Genomic DNA, 17,395 nt, shown 5'->3' on the forward strand with positions numbered 1-17,395 from the left:
TGCAGGCTGGCCCCAGGGTGAGCCCAGGTGGGGCTGAAGCAAAGTGAAGTCTGAGCTGGTCGGTCAGCGCGCAGACACAGTGACTCCTGCCCCCAGACAGCAGCGGGCCCTGGTTTCTGAGCACTGACAGTGACCTTCTGGGTGGGATTTCTAGAGTCCTCTTCAGGCACCCTCAGGACGCAGACCCTGGCTGGGCACTTCCTGTGGGCAGAGCCTCCAGCACCTTCCCCTGAGGCTTCCCCTCCACGCTGGGGTCCAGTCCAGGCTTGGCGGCACATACTTGTATTGGAGCCTCCAGTGGGGGAAGGGAGATTATTCCCATCCCACCAACCCATTCAGTTTTTAGATCAAACGTTACTAGAGCCCCGTGGGTGGGTTGGGAGTGGCCAGACTGAAGCAGGCTGGTGGGAACGGACACTGGGGTCCGTCCCCGACAAGGGCTCACTTTGGGGAAAAGGGTCCAGGTTCAACACAGGGCCTGGAGGTCGGTGGTGGCACACGGTGGAGTCATGAGGGGAGTCCCCAGGCTTGGGCTCTGGGCCACGCTTAAGCTGATCAGAGTCGTGACCCCTGGCCCTCCAGCGGCCTGGGGACAGGGATGCTGGGTGGCAGGAGGCCTCCCCCTACCCAGTTCACAGGGCCAGGCCCCCCAGAGACACCTGGTGTCTATGACTGGGGCTCACCACCTTGCATACGGGGCTGGACTTCTCCACCCCGGCCAGGCAGGACCCGTCCCTGGACTGGGCAGGACAGCAGAGGTTTTGGGCCGCTGAGTGTTGGAGGAGAGGCTTACACACTAATGAGGGAAACAGAAACCATGCTCCTGTTTGTACTCTGAGCTGGTGAGGCATCATAGTACCCACTCCCCTTCCCACATTTCCTGGACCCTTCTCATGGAGTCCAGGGGATGGTCTGGCCCAACCTGTTTTTTGAGTCTTCTGGTTGGGCAGGGGAACAGATCTGTCACAACCACACCAAAGTGCTGTGGTGGACAGAGGGCTGTGGGGCCTGGGGTTCCAGGAGCCCTGGCTCTCAGCCCTGGGCCGGGGGCTGGTGGTCACTGATGGGTGGCAGTGGACCAGAGGTCAGGCTGCGTGCGGCCCAGGGCCTGGTGAGTTGCCTCAGCCCGCTCGTGGATTCTGCCCATGTAAGTAAGGGAGACTGTGGGCCCTGCCAGGGCCGGGCACTCCCTGGGTTTGAGCCTGGGCCCTTCTTCCTGTGTCCACCAGCCCCAGCTCCAAATCTGGCAGGGCTCGGGCTAGGCCCAGGGTCATGAGACAAAGAGCAGCTCTGGCGGAGGCCCTGGGCAGCTGAGGGGCTTCAGCTCGGCCTGGGGGATGGGCCACTGACTCCTTGCAGAGCACCCTCCCCCCTCTTTCACCCCTAGACTCTGTTTTCAATCAGTTCAATTAGCACAACTTTGAAGCAATTAGGGAGACCCTGCTGCAGGCAGTGCTGAGTGCACTCGGCCCCCTGTCCTGCAGCCTGCCAGCTGCTGCACCAGCCTTGCGGGTCCTGCTTCCCCTGACCCAGCTCAGGCCGCACTTTCTTTTGAGGCTCTGCAGAGGGAAGGGGGCAGCCTAGGGGAGAGACCCAGAGTGGGAGGGACGAGGAATAGAAAATCCGTCTCCCTTGGGCCCTGGGCCTAGACTCACAGAGGAGACAGAGTAAGGATGCTGGTTAGAAGCTCAGCCGCTGAGCCAGGGTGGTGGGTGCAAATTCAGGGCCCACTCCTGAGAGCTGCCTCTTCCTCCTCCTCCCCCCTGCAGAGGGAGGAGGAGGACTGGGTAAGTTTGTGACATTCCTGATCATCAACGCTGCTCCCTTCTGTGGTCTCTGGCTGGAGGGAAGGAGTCTACAGCAGTTTTCTGGGGAGGGGGAAACGTGCCACTCTCTGCCCCTACACCATGGCCTCCAGGGACCCCCAGCTTGGCACCTCTTGGCAGGGCAGCCTTTGTTTAGGGCTCTGGCCTCTTCACTCTGCACACCCGGGCAAGGGGGCCCAGGCCTGTACCCTGCACTTCGCAGAGGCCTTCTGGGCCAGTTCCAGAGCCGCCGGGAGGAGGTGACCTCTCTGTACAGCAGACGCCCTTGCTGGAGCCTGGGCTTTCTCCTCCATGCGCGTGGATGCGGCAGGGCAGGTGCAGGGGCTGACTCTGCAGACAGAGCCCTTTGTGTCAGGACCCACGTGCCACCCCCTCCCCAGGCCTTCCGGCCTGCCCCTCCTCATTCCCCCAGCCTCTCAAAGAAGGCCTGTTCCGGGAGCCTCCTCTGGGAGACTTCCCTCCCCCAGGGTGGCCTCCCTCAGATGTGTGGGGCCTGCATCTGCCCTGTGCTTCCTTCACCATCCACACTGGCCAGGGCCTGGGTAGGCCCTGAGCTGGGCACTGGGGGGACAGCCCCATTATGCCCCACCCTCCCCTGAGGACTCAGGTGCTGGACAAATGATGACCTGATTACTTGTGCTGCTCTGTCTGTGAGGAGAGTGGCCCGGAGGAGGGGGCCAGGGCCTAGAGACTCCCAGGACACCCTGACCTAATCTGGAAACTCCAGAGAGAGGGTTTAGCAGGAGGACCAAGGGAAGGAGCTGGGTGGGGCAAAGCCTGGGAGATGGGAGGGAGCAAACCCTCCTGAGTGTGGCTGAGCTCAAGGGAGGGGTGGGGCTGAGGCCTGAGGGGGTCTGGAGGGCAGAGGGCAGGAGGAGGCCTGTGCTTTATCCTGCAGTGAAGGTGGATGCAGGGAGGTTCTGGGCCTGGGCCAGGAGGAGGGTGGGCCCCTCCTGTTCTCCCCCTGAAGAAGGGGCTTGCCTGACTCAGCGGGGACCGCCTCCCTGCTCTTTTGTGTCCCATGGCCTAGCAGGGCGAGCCAGGCCGGCCGTGGACAGCTGAAATGGGCTGGGGTGGGCGGGGGACGTGTTTGCTCTCAGTGGCAGGAGACGAAAGGAATCAGCACCCCCACCGTTGTTAAACTGATACTGTGTCCAGCCGCCCGGTCCACACCCACGCCTGCCGGCAGTGTTCCCTGGGGGCCCCATCACGTAGGGCTGGGGCACAGGCAGGTTTCCATGGCCTGTGTCCCCACAGCTACCACGGAGCAGGGGTGAAACCCTAAGGAGGGTTCCCCAAGGGAGGGATGCTGAGGGGTGCAAAGCAGCAAGCGGATCACCAGCCCAGAAAGTCCATTAGAAAGAGGGCACCACCCACAGAACTAAAGGAGGGGACCACCCGCAGAGCTACGAGCTACTTCACTGTCACTTCAAAACCCAACAACCTCCCTTCTGACCTTGTGTGTCTGTCCCTGGGGTTGAGGGCCTCCTGGTGGTCAGGGGCTGCTTCCTGGCCCCTCCCTGCCTCCACCAAGGGCTCCCGAGGGATCTTGGCGATGCCTAATGCCCTCTCCCTGTGCTGGCTCTTCCCATTACAAATTCTCCACTTCCTGATGGAGCAATTTCCAACATAATGGCCCCACGTTGCAAGATAAATGTGAAAAACCACCAAAGAGAGGCCTGGGGATGAGATACTTCTTCGGAGCGTCATCTGCAGAAGGCAGTCTGGCTGCTGGCAGGGCCTCCGTTCAGGTCTAGGGGAAAGACCTGGAAGACACTGACAGGCACTGGTCCTGAGCAGAGCAGACCAGAGGCCTGCATGGCTCCCAGCCCAGTGGGAGAGGCACAGAGAGGCACGCATGTGCAGGGGCCACACCCCAGGGGAGGTGCAGGGCTGCAGGTCTCTGGAGGAAGGGTGCTTGGGTGGAGACGAGGTGCAGCCTGTCCCACAATGAGGGCAATCTGAGAGCGTCCCTGCTGTGCCCAGCAGCTGCAAAGGCCCTTAGGAGTGGAGACCCAAGAGACCCTGGTCTGGGGGAAGCATGCGGCCCACCTTGAGGAAGGCCTCCTGGTCTGAGGAGGGGGATCTAGGACACATGATGAGCCCTGGGTTGAGTGGGAGGTGGACACCAATGGATCTTGGCCTGAGTCTGGGTGCCCACCCACTAGATGGCAGCTGATGGGGATTGGTCCACACGTGGCCCTCTTCTGGGTGCCGAGTAAGACCTGTAGCTTTTGTGCTTTCTCCAGCCTCACTCTCTGTCATGGGGGCAGGAATGGTGTGCACACACAGACACACACATATGCAAACACCAGTGTGCATGTGCACACAGACCCACATAACAGACAGGCGCACACACTGCACAAGATGTGCATGCAGATGTGCACACGTGGACTCAGACGTGCACACAAACATGCTCACACGTGTACACGTGAATGCACACGTACCCACTACAAGACGTAACCACAGATGCGCACACAGATGTACACACACGGGTACACATAGATGTGCACACACGCACAAGCACAGCTCTGCCTCTGCTGCCAGCTGTCACCTCTCCCCGCTGGCCGTGTGTCCTCCATTCAGGACAGTGGAGCTAAGGGACAAATGGGGCCTGGAGGCAGAAGGCCTGGAGCTGGTGCCCTTTACGGGCCTTCGCTTCCCAGTCTGTGGCTTGGGGATGCTGGGGCGTCATCCTCAGGCTGTTGGAGGGAGTTAGTGCACCAAGGCGAGGGGCTGGTGCCTGGTGCTGGGTTACGGTTCAGAGGGTCCAAGCGAGCTGAGAACTTTCACCTCTGAACCCTGGCTTGAGGACAAAGTCTGATGACCCTTGAAGGTCTGGATGGGGCTGTGGGCTCCACTGTGCTTGGCTGGGCTCTGAGAGCCCCTGAGACGGCTGATTCTCTGCACCCTCATAGGGTGATTTGCTGAGGCCACCAAGGGCGTGGGCCAGCAGTCGGTGCTGGAGGGTCCCCAGCTCGGGGACGCCGCACGGCCCTCCCGCGGCTGACAGGTACTGGTGTTTCCCCACCCCGTCCAGCCCTGGCCTGGCCCGGCGTCGCTGCTCTGTGCCCCAGGGGCTCGGGCCAGGGTTTACTCTGTGGGGGCTCTGGGAGGGACGCCCAGAGCCCCGTTTCTGTTTCCAACTACAGGAACTTGCCTGCTGAGAGGTTGGTGCCCCGGAGCGTGGGGGTCTGCAGACCTCAGGGCGCTTGAGGACAGCTGTGAGAGAGCCCCCGGTCTCGGGCTGTAGAGGTTCCTGAGTCTGGGCGTGGCTTCCTCATCCCCCCTCTAGGCTGCATGAAGGGCACAGAGACCAGAGGGCTCACAGCGGGTTCAAGGCCAGCTCCCCCAGAGGAGCCCTGTGTCCCTTCCTCTTCTTGTCTTGAGAGCCGTTCATTCAGGAAACACACAGGGTGCCCGATCCTGCGAGGGATGCCTTCCCCAGGAGGTGCCGGAGGACGTGGACCCTGCTTTGTGGAGGGGTGCCATGGGAACAACTGGGCTGACACCCACATCTAGGTCACCAGGACTGGGGTGCCCGAGCTGGTGTTGGGGGGCCCCTTGGAGGAGGGGACACCTAGGCGGCTGGCTGTGTGGCGAGGAGTGTGTCAGCACAGGACTGCGGCCAGAGAGCACAAGTGGAGGGAGGGCCACAGAGCCACAGCAGGATGTCAGGTCCAGACACCGGAGGAGTGTGGGTTAGGGGCTCCGTGGGCAGCTGCCAAAGGGCCAGAGAAAGCCAGACTGAGCTGCCACAAGAGAACTCAGAGGACCAGTTGGGCCATTCAGTGTTTGTTCGTTCACTGGACAGTCATTTCATGAGTGCCCCAGAGGTGCTGGGCGCTGTCCTTCTGTGGGGCTTGTGTCTCAGTGGGTGAAAGCCAGCCAGGTTCAAGGGTGGGAGGTGTGGCATGGCCAGCTGGGGTGTCTGAGGTGCTCAGGTTGGTCAGAACCAGTGTCGCTGGATGTGTAGGGAGGAGGCTAGTGTGGCTGCTGGGGTAGGCCGAGTGCAGCGGGCATGAGCCGCACTGCCCCCACCCCAGCCCGCCGCCATGACTGGCCTGGGCTGAGGATGAGTCCAGAATGGGCCTTGGAGCTGAGCCAAGAAGGGGATGTGGCAGCCCCTTCCCTGCACGAGGTGTGGGTCTGAGCTTGGATCCTGCACTGCCCCAGCCTGCTTCTCTTCCGCGGGATGCGGCTTGGCTGCCAGGAGCTTCCCACCCATCATCATCCTTCCAGGAGAAGGTGGAGCTGGAGGTGGCAGCAACCACCTAGGGGCATCAGCCACAGGTAAGCCTCTGCTGCTGATTTTCCATTCACGTCCCCATGGCACTGGAGGACCCTTCAAACAGGATGGCGTGTTCGTTCACACGAAGGGTGCGGCATTGCTGGGACAGCACAGGCTGCGTTGTTTCCTTGGAGTCTCACGTGGTGTCTGGGGTCTTCCTTGGTTTAGAAACAAGTGGCAGGACAGTCCCCATGTTTCTGGGGACCCCGTGGAGTCAGGCTGGGGGGCGGGAGCCTGGGACAGGCGGCAAGGACGCAGGACAGGGTTGTGGGCTCCTTCTCTGCCTTGCATGTGCAGCTGAGCCTCAGCCACCTTGCACCGGACCCCAGGGCTTTGTGGGGTCTCAGGACTCCATGTGCCTGTCCGGCACCCACCTCCCAAGCTCTGTGTGTACACAGTGCGCACGTGAGTGTCTGTCCCATGTTCTTGTTCTGCTACACTGGGGGTGGTTTCCGAGCTTCCAGCAGGTCTGTCTTGGCTGACGCAGGACTGTGCGCCTCTCCTCCCACAATCCTGCGTATCCTTTCTTGGGTGGGGGCCTTTGGCCACCCCATGCAGGTGGCTGTTCCCCCAAGGTCACCGGGGCTTCCCTGAAGCCGCCCTCTTCCCCTGCCCTCCCCTCCAACACCCTGTGCTTGGCTGGTCCCACCACCAGCCCCCACCCCACCTGCTCTCTCTGTGAGATTTGCATACAGGTGCCCCTGCTGGTAGCAGCTGAAGGGCTGGGGGTGGAGCCAGGGCCCATGCTGGGAGGGCGGCAGCACGGGAGCACAGGTGCTGGGACAATGGCCACTTGGAAAGTGGATTTTAGTTCCTTGCCACCTCCTGAGAGCTGCAGCCTGGCTCCCGTGCCCTGGGGGGAGGTGGGCTCTGGTGTTTGGGGCCCCGGGGAGCCTTTGTGCCACCAGGTCTCTCTGGAGCCTTGTCGCGTCAGCCACTGTCCAAGCCTCCATTCCTGGTCTGTAGCTTTGTGGGGACGGGGGTGCCTGCAAGGGTTGTGTAAGCTGAGGCCCTGTGACCGCTGCAGCTGGATGGGGTTGGGGGTGTCCCTTCAGGTGCAGGAGGACTCTCAGCCCAGGCTGCACGTTCACAGAGCCCTCCCATGAAGCCTTCTGGGCTCCCTCCCAGTGGGGCAGTGCCCAGCCAGCAGGACAGTGAGCCTGGCAGGTCTGTTGACAGACTGAGATGTCGCTGTGTGCCTGAAATGTTTATTAACCCAGCAATTATCCAGTGAACATGCCAACCATGGAAGGGTTGAATTTTAAATGCAAGTGTTGGACACGCACCCTGATTTTTGTAACACAGCTTCAGCATTCTTTGTTTCCTAACAGCCTGAAGGCCTCATGGATGGGAGGTGTCCCACCCACCTGATTACCACCTTGGTGAAGGTCGGGGATGGTCCTGGGCTCACAGCACCTCCCCTCCCAGCCAGCTCTGGGCCCTTTTCCAGCAGCCTCCTCCACACCCCCTGCCCTGCCTGTGCTCCTGGGGCTGGGGGGGCCAGGGTCTGTTGGCCTGCCCCTCTTTCCTTCCAGACTCAGGGATGTCTAGCTTGTAGGGCTGGGGTCGATGTTGTCCCACAGGCCTCTGGCTGGACACTGGGTTGCCTTGCCTGGATGTGTCTAGGACTCTGGAGGTGTGTGTGGTGTGGTGGGGATCAGGTAGGTAGGGGGACATGGGCTCTGGGCTCCACGGCATTGTGGATAGTCACACTGGTGGCCCCTAGTGAGCCCTGTCCCCCGTGTCTGAGACTGGAGGTAGCCCTTCCCACATGTACTGATCTGCACCAGCAAACCTGATGTATCCACCTGCTCATTCGCCTGCCTCCTCTGTGCACAACCCTCCATCCACCCACCCACCCAGCCATCCATCCCCTACTTCCCCACCCACACATTCATGCACTCGAGGATGGCAGAGCTGGGGTGTGGGGAGGTCAGGGCTGTTAATGGACTCATTGCAGCTTCATCCAGTAGGCTCAAGGCTCTGCTTCTGGGTGTACTGGGGACTGGAGGTCTGCACAGGGTCTGGAAGGTTCCAAGCCACTCTAGCCTGCGAAGGCTTGAACTGGGACAGGGCCCAGGGAAGGTGTGGCCTGGGCCCTGGGCAGTGCTGCGAGGCCTAGCCTGGCTCAGGCCCACTGGCGGGCTGGGCGGTCCTGGGCTAACCAGGCCTACGCCCTGTAGGCCCTGCAGTCAGTGTCCCTCGTGGCTGTCCCGGTGGGTGTGTCCTCCAGATACCTGCCCGGAACCCCTCAGCCATCGCCGCTGCCTCCCATCCTTCTGCTTCGCTCACGTTCCCTTCCGGTGCCTCCTGCTCACTCCAGGGCTGGGACGAGGGTAAGGCCTCAACACCCCCTGTGCCCGCCCCCAGTCCCGTTCTCCCTTGGAAGCCCAGGGTGGGGCCCGTCCTCAACCAGAGGCTTTCACCAGTGAGGCCTCCCCTGTGGGGCGCAAGGCCCAGATCCAGGGTTTGGCTCCAGTCCCGGCCCTGCCCTGGGAACTGCGGGCCCTTGCCCTCTTCAGCCTTGTCTGCAAGGTGGGACCCATGCTGTTGGCCCTGCAGGACCCCCACGTAGGGGCTGGACCCGTCTTGCCGCACCCTCATGGGGTTGGTGTGTTGGGGGAGGGACAGGAGAGCTGGCACCAGGGCCTGTCTTGATGCTGGCTCCGTCCAGGGCTCTGGCTGCCCTTTCTCCTTCTGGGCTTCAGGTTCCCCGCTGCTGAGAGGGCCCCAGGGCTCTCCTTGACTCCCCCAGGAAGCCGTCCTGTTATATGGGAGTGTGGTGCAGGCTCCAGTGCTGGGTACGGCTGGAACCACCCCCGATCAGTGTGTCCTGGGCTGTGGCCTGGGGTCTCAGGACTGAGTCTTGGGGGAGTGTTGTCTTTGAGCCTCAGCACGTGGCCAGCCAGTGCCCACCTGCTCCACCAAGCTCCGTTCTCGCTGCGGCGGGGGCTGGACGTTCAGGCAGGGGTGTTTCCCTCTGGGGTCCTGCTGGGGCCTCCCCTCCCCAGAGCCTTGTTGGCGCTTGTGGCCATGCTCTCATGGCTGCTGTGAGCAGAGGCCGGCAGCCTGGCCTCCCATGGCAACCGCCGAGCCTCACTCCCAGTCCAGGCGCCTGGGCTGCTTTATCTCCCAGGCCATCTGTTCGGGAGCAGAATTCCAGAGCCGTTTGAACGGAGCCTGGAGCCTCTGCCCTCCTCCTCCTGTGCGCGCGCGCGCACACACACACACACACACACACACACACACACACACACACACGTACATGCAGGTGAGCGCGACCCCTGCCGGCACGAGGCCTAGAAAAAGGACGAGACCAGAGGGGGCTCCAGTCCAGCCCTCACTTTCTCCTGGGGCCTGCGGGCCCACCTGCCTCCCTACCTGCCTCCCTCCCCTCTCTGGGCCCCTCCCTCTCTGGCCCCTCCCCTCTGGCTCCTCCCTTTGGGCTGGAAGCCCTCTGACACCAGCCTGGGATTAGGGGGGATGTGAGGCCTCTAGGGGTCAGACCTTGATGCTGTGCAAGGCTCTTCTCTTCTCTTGGATGTGCTCCCTCCACCCCGGCTGCTCCTGGCACCAAGCTGTTCCTAAACCCGCTGAGAGATGCCCGCAGACCCAGGACCACTGGGCTCAAGCCTCCACCTAGAGGCCCGAGGGCCCCACAACGTGGGCCCAGGGAGTGGCTGCCATCCCCCACGGCCCTGCACTCAGAACCCAGCAGGCAGCCGCTCTGTGTGACCCCTTGCCCCAGCGGTCCTGCAGGACAACTCCTTCCAAGGAGCTACCTGCTTCTGGAGCCCTCTCTGGCCTGAGGAAGGCCGGGGGAGGGGAGGGGGATGTGTTGGGCTCTGCGGGCTCCTGGTGGGGCAGGGTTGGCAGGGGAGCCAGAGGTCAGACCTGAGGGGCTCTGGGTGCACTGGTGGAGGCTCTACTAAAGCACCACCGGAAGCTGCTGTCAGCCTGACCTGCCGACGGGCACGAGGCTGAAATGCCCCCCAGCCCGAGTGCCCCGTGGCCCTGGGAGCCCACAACCGGCCCCTGGGGCAGACTCTGCTCCGGTGTTACCTCAGTCTACGGCGGCGCTGAGGGCTGGGGCCTGTCTGAGTCTCAGCTGGGAACACAGCTGTGGCAGGTGTGTCCGGAGGGCTTTCCTCAGGGCAGTGCTCAGCACTGATCTGGCTCTGGTCAAGGAGAGGGAGGTGCCACAGCCACACAGGACCGCTGCCCTCAGCAGCCAGAGCTAGTCCTGCGGCTGGGGCCTCCCAGGGCCGCTGGGCCGAAGGGAGTGCTCACCTCCAAGGGCTCACAGGTCACCTGGGGTCTTGAGGAAATATGGAGTGTGACTCAGCCATCCATGCTCTGGTCCCATCTCAGTCCCACTGTCCCTGAGCACACTTTGAGTCGGGGTGGAGGGGGCAGAAGAGCCCCCGGGCCTTCAGAAAGTGCACTGACTTTGTCTTACCTGGCTCTGAACTTGCTTTGTGCTTTTGTCGTGTGATGGGTTGTGAGGCCACTTGGTTTTAATAAGGGGAGCAGCACAAGCATTCCTGGACTGCCCGCGTTGTTACTTTCAGTAATCAGTCTCAACTGACTCTATCCAGAGAATGCCTGTCCCCAAGGGCAGGGTGCCTGGTGGAGTCAGAACTGCTCACGCAGGAGCCTGGAGTCTGCTGTGCCAGGGGGGAGACTCTTGGGCTTCCTGGAGGTCCAAGGTTGGGAGGCCTGGGGTGTGAGGTGATGGGCTCAGCAAGGACTCTGGACCAGCCAACTGGGGTGGCCCCATCTGGGGACCCACAAGAAGGTGTCCCTGGCACCTCACTCTGCACAGCAGAAAACTAAGTTGCAGAAGGGTTGGATAACTCGATCTAGGTAACTTCTCTGGTAAGTGTATCTGTCACTGCATTGGAGGGACAGTGACAGAAGTGGAGGGGACCTTCCAGTCAACTGTAGAATCCCTTCCCTGTGTGCCCGTGGTCCACCATCTGCCCCTGATATTCCCCATCCGCCCCCTCTGCTTTTTTCCCCTCTCTGCCCCTGTCCTCTCCCCGTCCTCCCCCCCTCCACTGCCCTCCCCCTCTCCCCTGTCCTCCCCCCTCCCCTGCCCTACCCCTCTCCCCTGCCCTCCCCCACCTCTCCCCTGCTCTCCTCCTCTCACTGCACTCTCACCAGCCTCTCAGCACATTTCCTCCACACCTTGATGTCCTCTAAGCAGGTGACTCACAATTTCTAGTCTGACCTTGGCCCTGAGCACCATGTCAGGGGACAACAGGCTGTCAATTCCCACAAACCTGCTCTCAGGCCAAACTCTGGAGTCCCGTGTGTCCCTTTCGGGGACTCTCAGCAGCCTGGCCCTTCCCCCAGCCTGTATCCTAACCTGGCCTTCCGCCTTGGAGCACCCGCTTGTCCATTTCCTGCCCAGCTGTCCTCCCTGGAGGCCTCCCTGCAGGCATGGAAACATTTGACCATTTGTTGGTGGTCACAGGGATGTGAGGGGATGGGGGACAGCCCGGGTTCCGTCCAGATTTCTTGCCTCCTGGCTCCGGGACAGTGAAGCCTGATTCCCCCAGCATCCATCCCTCCAGCTTGCAAGGCAAGCTGGGGGTGTTGTGACTCCCTCTGGCCTGAGTGCATGGTACGCACCACCGTCAGGCTTCATTTAAGGATGGGTCTGTGAGGACAGGACCTGGCATTTCCTTTTCTTCCCCCCATGATTCCAGGGGCCAGATTTGAGACCTTCTGCTCTAGAGGAATGGGGGAGGGGTGCTTGGTCCTCCTCTGCCCCTAACCACCTCCCTGGCCTGAGGGAGCCCCACCCAGCCCTATCTCCCAGGCCTCCCAAAGAACCAGTGAGTTTAGAATTTCTGCTTTAATCTTAGCTGCCACAGGCTGCACCAGCCTCACTTGCTGGGGGGCAGACACCTGCACACAGTAAGCTGAGGATGGGATGGAGACCTCCTGGGAGGTGACACCTGAGTTGCCTTAGGGGTGAGTGGAGGCTTCCTCCCAGCATCAGGAGAAGCCAGCAGTGTCCAGCCAGGTCTGGTTTATTTCTCCAAAGGCCCTGTTGGGCACCACAGGTTCCTGGACATGGAGTGGGGTGGGAGGGCTCACCCGGAATGGCCTAACCCATCACACACACACACACACACACACACACACACACACATACATGTGCGCGCCGCCACCTCCCATGCCCCTTCCTGACCCTCTGTCCCTAAGGGAGCTGGTCCTCTCCTCACCTTCCTTGGCCCATCCCCCAAAGCTCCACACTTGAGTGGGGATTACCACAAGGGCCTGCCTCCTTGGCAGCCAGTGTTTGTGTTGGGAGGAGGGGCTCCAAAGGCCTAATCCCACCCCAGTCGTCCTGACTGGCCTGACCAGGTTTTTGGCCTACTTGGTCTAGAGTGACGCGGGGAGAGAGGGGAAGTGGGAGGAAGAAGGGGAGAGGGAAGTCGGGGAGGAGGGGGGGTGCAGAGGGGAAGGCTCTCTGGGGAGCAAAAGGCCCCTCCCCTCCCTCACTTGTTCGCCTATTAGTGAGAAGGGGCTGTGTCTTTGCTTCCCCCCCACCTGCAGGCGGGGCTCATTGTCTGGGGCCTGGGGCCCCTTTGTGTGGGGAGGGAGCCTCATTGGCAGGGCATCAATTTGTGTTTATCTGCTCCCTGGCCCTGATTGGCTGGATGAGAAGGGAGCTTTTCAGGGCCCTGGGACACAGAAGTTCGTGAAGCAACTTTCTGCACCATGAAGTGACCGTGTATACAAGCTTTGGAGTGGAGGTGTGCCCGCCAGCCAGGATGATGCTCTGCGGGACCTTCCTGGGTGCGTACCTCTCTGCTCCCTGCTTCAGCACCCCTCCCCGGGCCTGTTCACGGGTTTCTGCCAAGACGCCAAAGGGGCTAATTAGCTGTGTGTCCCTACCGCCCTCAGTGCTCTTTTCTGGGCAGCGGAGGAGGTGACAGACACATGCTCTCTTTAGAGCAAGGCCGGGGCCCTCAGAAACTGGCCTGCTAATCTCCCCTTCCAGACGCTCAAGCCGGTTGCAGAACTCTGTGGAGGCTGTCCTGTCTGTGGGCCCGCCTCCCAAGACGAGGTGGGGAGGGCGTCTTGAAGGGGTGTTGTGTGACCGGCATGCCCACCTGGGACTTACTGCAGTAAGAGGCTTTGCTGGGGCCACTGCTCCCTGGGTTTCCATCACATGCAAAGTTGCTCTGCATGTGTGAGAAACATTCAGTGTAATACTGTCCCAATCATATGTGTGTTTGTGTGTGTAAGTGTTCACACAGTGCCAAAGTGTCGGTGTGTTTGATGTTTTAGCATGAAACAGTCTCTCGATACGGGGGGGTGTGTGTGTGTGTGTGTGTGTGTGTGTGTGACAGGCACACGGAGTCAGTCCAGGGTGCTGGTGAGAGTGGCTCTCGGTTTTGTTTGCTCCATCTGCCAGAGCCTGCCTGGGGCAGCGCCCCCCCTCGCCCTCAGCTGTTCGTATACAATATTAATGCTGACCATTGCGGCTCCACACACAACGGCCCTAATTGTCGTCTGCAGCTTTAAGGCGGGCGCCCATCTGCAGGGAAGCTTTCAGAAGGAAACAAGAAAACCCTCACCCCCAGCTGGTCACCGGAGAAGGTGGTGCCAATTACAGATGCAGAAAGTTTAGACCAAAATTACTTGAAAGAGTTTTTATGAAGCAAATGAACTGACACTTGTGTGCAGATTTGCACAAGTAATTACACTTTATTTGAAATGATCTTACCAGCTAGGCGCCCATTGAGCCCGCCTCCCCAGCTCCCACAAACCTTCCTTAGCAAGTGCTGCAGCTTCCAGTCTGGTTTTGCAAATCTCCCCATTTCTCCCGTGTGGCATTTGAGGACCCCCCAGTTAGAAGTTGCTTCCCTATGGATCTTCCCAAACTTAAGTCACAGGCAACTTCCCCACAGACTCATTAAATGAAATAAAGCTTAAAGGAACTCTATGCTTAGTTATGGAAAAGGAAGTATTTTATGATTTTTAAGAAATCCTGACTTTCCCCCTGTGTAGGAAAGAAAGTTTTCAGTGACATCTTGCTGCTGTCACTTACAAGAAAGGCTGGGAGCCTTGGTTTCGAGCCGGCTCTCCCCGCCAGGTTCAGTGACTGCCGAGAGCCTGCCATGACTGCAGAGAACAAAGGCCTCGGCGAACGAGGGAGCGCTGTCCAGCGTGCTGATCCGACCCCACCACTCTGGCTGAAGGAAGCCGGCAAACCCTGGAAACTTGCCGGCTGAGTACCTTCCCTGCTCCCTTCCTGTGGCTCCTCCTTTGTTCTCTTGATGGCGTTGGAGAAAGATTTTGAACCTTTACTCATCAAAACCTGTCTTCTGAACAGGCTCTTTCAACTGTGACCCCCTAGTAGGGGCTCCCAGGGCTTCTCTCCAGGCGCTTGAAACAGGCACCCACTTGAAGTTCTGAGCATGTGAATGCTCCCTGGTTAGCCTCAGGTGGAGTCCAGAGGCCCCATCCCAGACCACTGGGCTACAAGCCTGGGGAAACCTGCTGACTGGTGGTGGTGGGGGGTTGGTGTGGCAAGCACCACAAATGTAACTGTAACGTTACCTGAAAAAACAGCTGTCATCCCGGTCTTTTTGTTGCGTGCACTGACGTTACCTCTGCTCGCTGTTGTTTCCTGGGTTTGAGTGTCACACATCTGAATTAACTACTTTGAAACACTGGGTATTGTTGGAGAATATGGCTGATTCAGCACCGGCCCTCCCTGTGATTCTATCTTCATCTGGAACAATGGTGCTGTCTGCGCCTGCAGCCTGCCGATAAGAGTTTAATAGAGTTTCTGAATGCCAAAGGTTTGGGATGTAAAATATCCCAGCACTTGCAGCGTGTCCAGAGGAGACAGAAAATGGCTTTCAGGAAAGCTCTTAACTGAACACTCTCCCTGTGCTGGTGGGTGTGGGCTTAGGGGAGAGTGAGGACAATGTTCCGCAGCCATCGCGTGGCCCAAGCTGCTCTCATCTGGCTGATTAATCTTGCATCCTCAGTTTGACCAGTGAGGGCTTGCCTTTATTTCCTTTTGCTCAAGCTGAGAGATCGCTCCGAGTATAGTTTGTATTTCACTTGTGGATAATAGCGTGTATGTATAAAGACTGAACATCTCTCCTTTTAGGACGAAGCTCGTTGGCTCACTTGTAATGTGGGCAGCAGCTCTGGAAGTTAGAAACAGTTGGTTGTGGAAGAGTTTAGCTGATCTTCAAAACTTGCTCTCTTAAAGAAAGCTAAATGTTTCAGTTCTGTCTCGTGTGCTTGTGGTGGCCTGAGCCCTTTAGCTTTAATTAACTTGGCGGTGCTGTGTTCATGCATAACTTACCAAGGAGTGATACTTACTGTCTGCTGCAATCTCTGCTCTGAATTCTGGGCCAGGAGTCATGCTGGCCCGTGACAGTCCATTCTTTGCAGGTGTCTGAAATTCAGCTTGTGTCATGTTTCATAGAACAGCTTCTGACAACCTGAGTACGGTAATGGACAAGTGTTTGCCTGCTTTATCAGTAAGAAGAAGGAATTTGAACAGTAAGCCAGAATACCCTGGCTCCTGGGTGTGCCTACTGAGGACATTTCTGCATTTGTCCCTGAATGTAGAAAAAAATCACAAGCCAACGCCAAAGAAAGCAGACAGCGGGCTGCGTGGAGAGTGGGTGGGCACTGCTATTGTGTGTTACAGACTTTCGCCTCTTGACTTTCACTGGCTAGCTCCTCACAGGCAGTTTGAAAAAGACTCAGAAAGACAGGGAGCTGAGTGGTGTGCATCCCTCTGGCTGGGATAAGCGTAGTGGTTTCCAGGTGTAGGATCTTGTGGCTTCAGGAGGGCTCAAGCCCTCTTTGAGAGGGTTTTATTATTTTAAGACTTGAAACAAAAAGGAAACATGTGATAAAAGAAAGTATCTTGCAGAGTATCTTCTCCTGATCTATTATTTGTGTGTGTGACTTCTATTTATTTGTTTTTTGGTCTGTGGCCATAGGTACCTTTTACACACTTAAAAAAACACGTACGTACATACTTACCCATTTAAGTCACTGATACTTGAATATGCAGATGAGCCACTGTGTGACCCTCCTGGCTCATCTGAGTAATAAATTCTGCAATCCGTTTTTTTATGACGGTAGGTCGTATTCCCAACCACCAATAAATATTGTGAAGTACTTTCGCTGCAGCCGTGCTAACCCAGGGCATCTGTCATTCCGGTCGCTGCTATTAGGAATTATTGGACTGAACCACTGGTGGAGAAAGCAGAGGGGGGGTGAGCTTGGTGGTTGTGACGCTCTCTGCCCTTCTGTGTGTTTTGCAGTAAAAAAACCAAACCGTGCTGCATATTAATTATGAATCCGTGTGGGCAAATGCAGGCACCTTCTGTTGGCTGAGGCTTGGAGCAGGAGACAGAGGCTGGGCTGGCCTGGGCACCTCTCACTCCCCGTCAGCAGATCCATCTTTCTGATGCTATACTGTAAATTTATTTCACCTCGGAGAGTAAACAGATATATTGGAGCCCCAAGGGTTCATGGGTAGCGTATTTACAAAGGAGCCTCTCCGCCAGCCCGTGCCACCGCTGCTAATGAGAGCGGTCATTAAGTAAATGAGACGTCGCCTTTAGCTGGCTTAGGAGTTCGCACACTAAAGGGAGAAGATATTTAATTGAAACCCGCACACAGGCTCCCCACATGTGACCGCTGGGAGGGAGGCAGCTGCCTCGCCTCTCCACCCCGTCCACCCTGCACCCCCATGTAAATTTCATGATTGCTTTCCGTGATGTCATTTTGAAGGAGGACAGACAATAGCTGTGGGGAAAGGTAAGTCAATGTTACGTTCTTTCGCTGACAAAGGCAGCCATCCAGAGCTTGGCTTTTCCCCTCGGACGGAGATGGGGAGAGGGCGTGAGCAGAGCTGATTTCTAAGATGAAGGCTTTCTTTGCTGGAAAAGCAGGTCTGGGGATGGCTTTTTAAAGCCGCTCTGTTGGACTGGGGATTTTTCTTCTCCTGGGTCTGCCTGTGGCTGTTTTCCTTGGCTTCCTCTGTCCGTCTCTCTGGCTTGTTCACGCGCTCGGCCTCTCTGAGTGTCCAGTGGGTACACTGTGCGTCTGACAGAAAAGACATTTGGGGACCTTGTGTCGAGATGAGAAACTTTATGTGCATTTCTGGAAGAGGAGCACAGACATAGCTGCAGCCGTGGGACCCAGCAGCTATGTGCTCGGGGAAACACTGGCTCCTTAAAGTGGAAGACCTCTCAGGAGCGGGGAACGCAGAGTC

General features: G+C 58.7%; 1 protein-coding gene across 1 annotated transcript in view; it reads left to right on the top strand.

Annotated features, from left to right (window-relative positions):
* Positions 1-16,640: 16,640 nt before the first annotated feature.
* The window catches only part of MYT1 (myelin transcription factor 1), a 57,717-nt gene continuing 56,962 nt past the window's right edge, over positions 16,641-17,395 (top strand). Inside the window, exon 1 of the mRNA XM_031687590.2 lies at positions 16,641-16,938. The gene's annotated coding sequence lies outside the window, so the exon portion shown is untranslated. The remainder of the gene's footprint in view (positions 16,939-17,395) is intronic.

Source organism: Vicugna pacos, chromosome 19 (genome assembly GCF_048564905.1).
Source record: "Vicugna pacos chromosome 19, VicPac4, whole genome shotgun sequence".
NCBI classification, from domain to species: Eukaryota; Metazoa; Chordata; class Mammalia; order Artiodactyla; family Camelidae; genus Vicugna; species Vicugna pacos.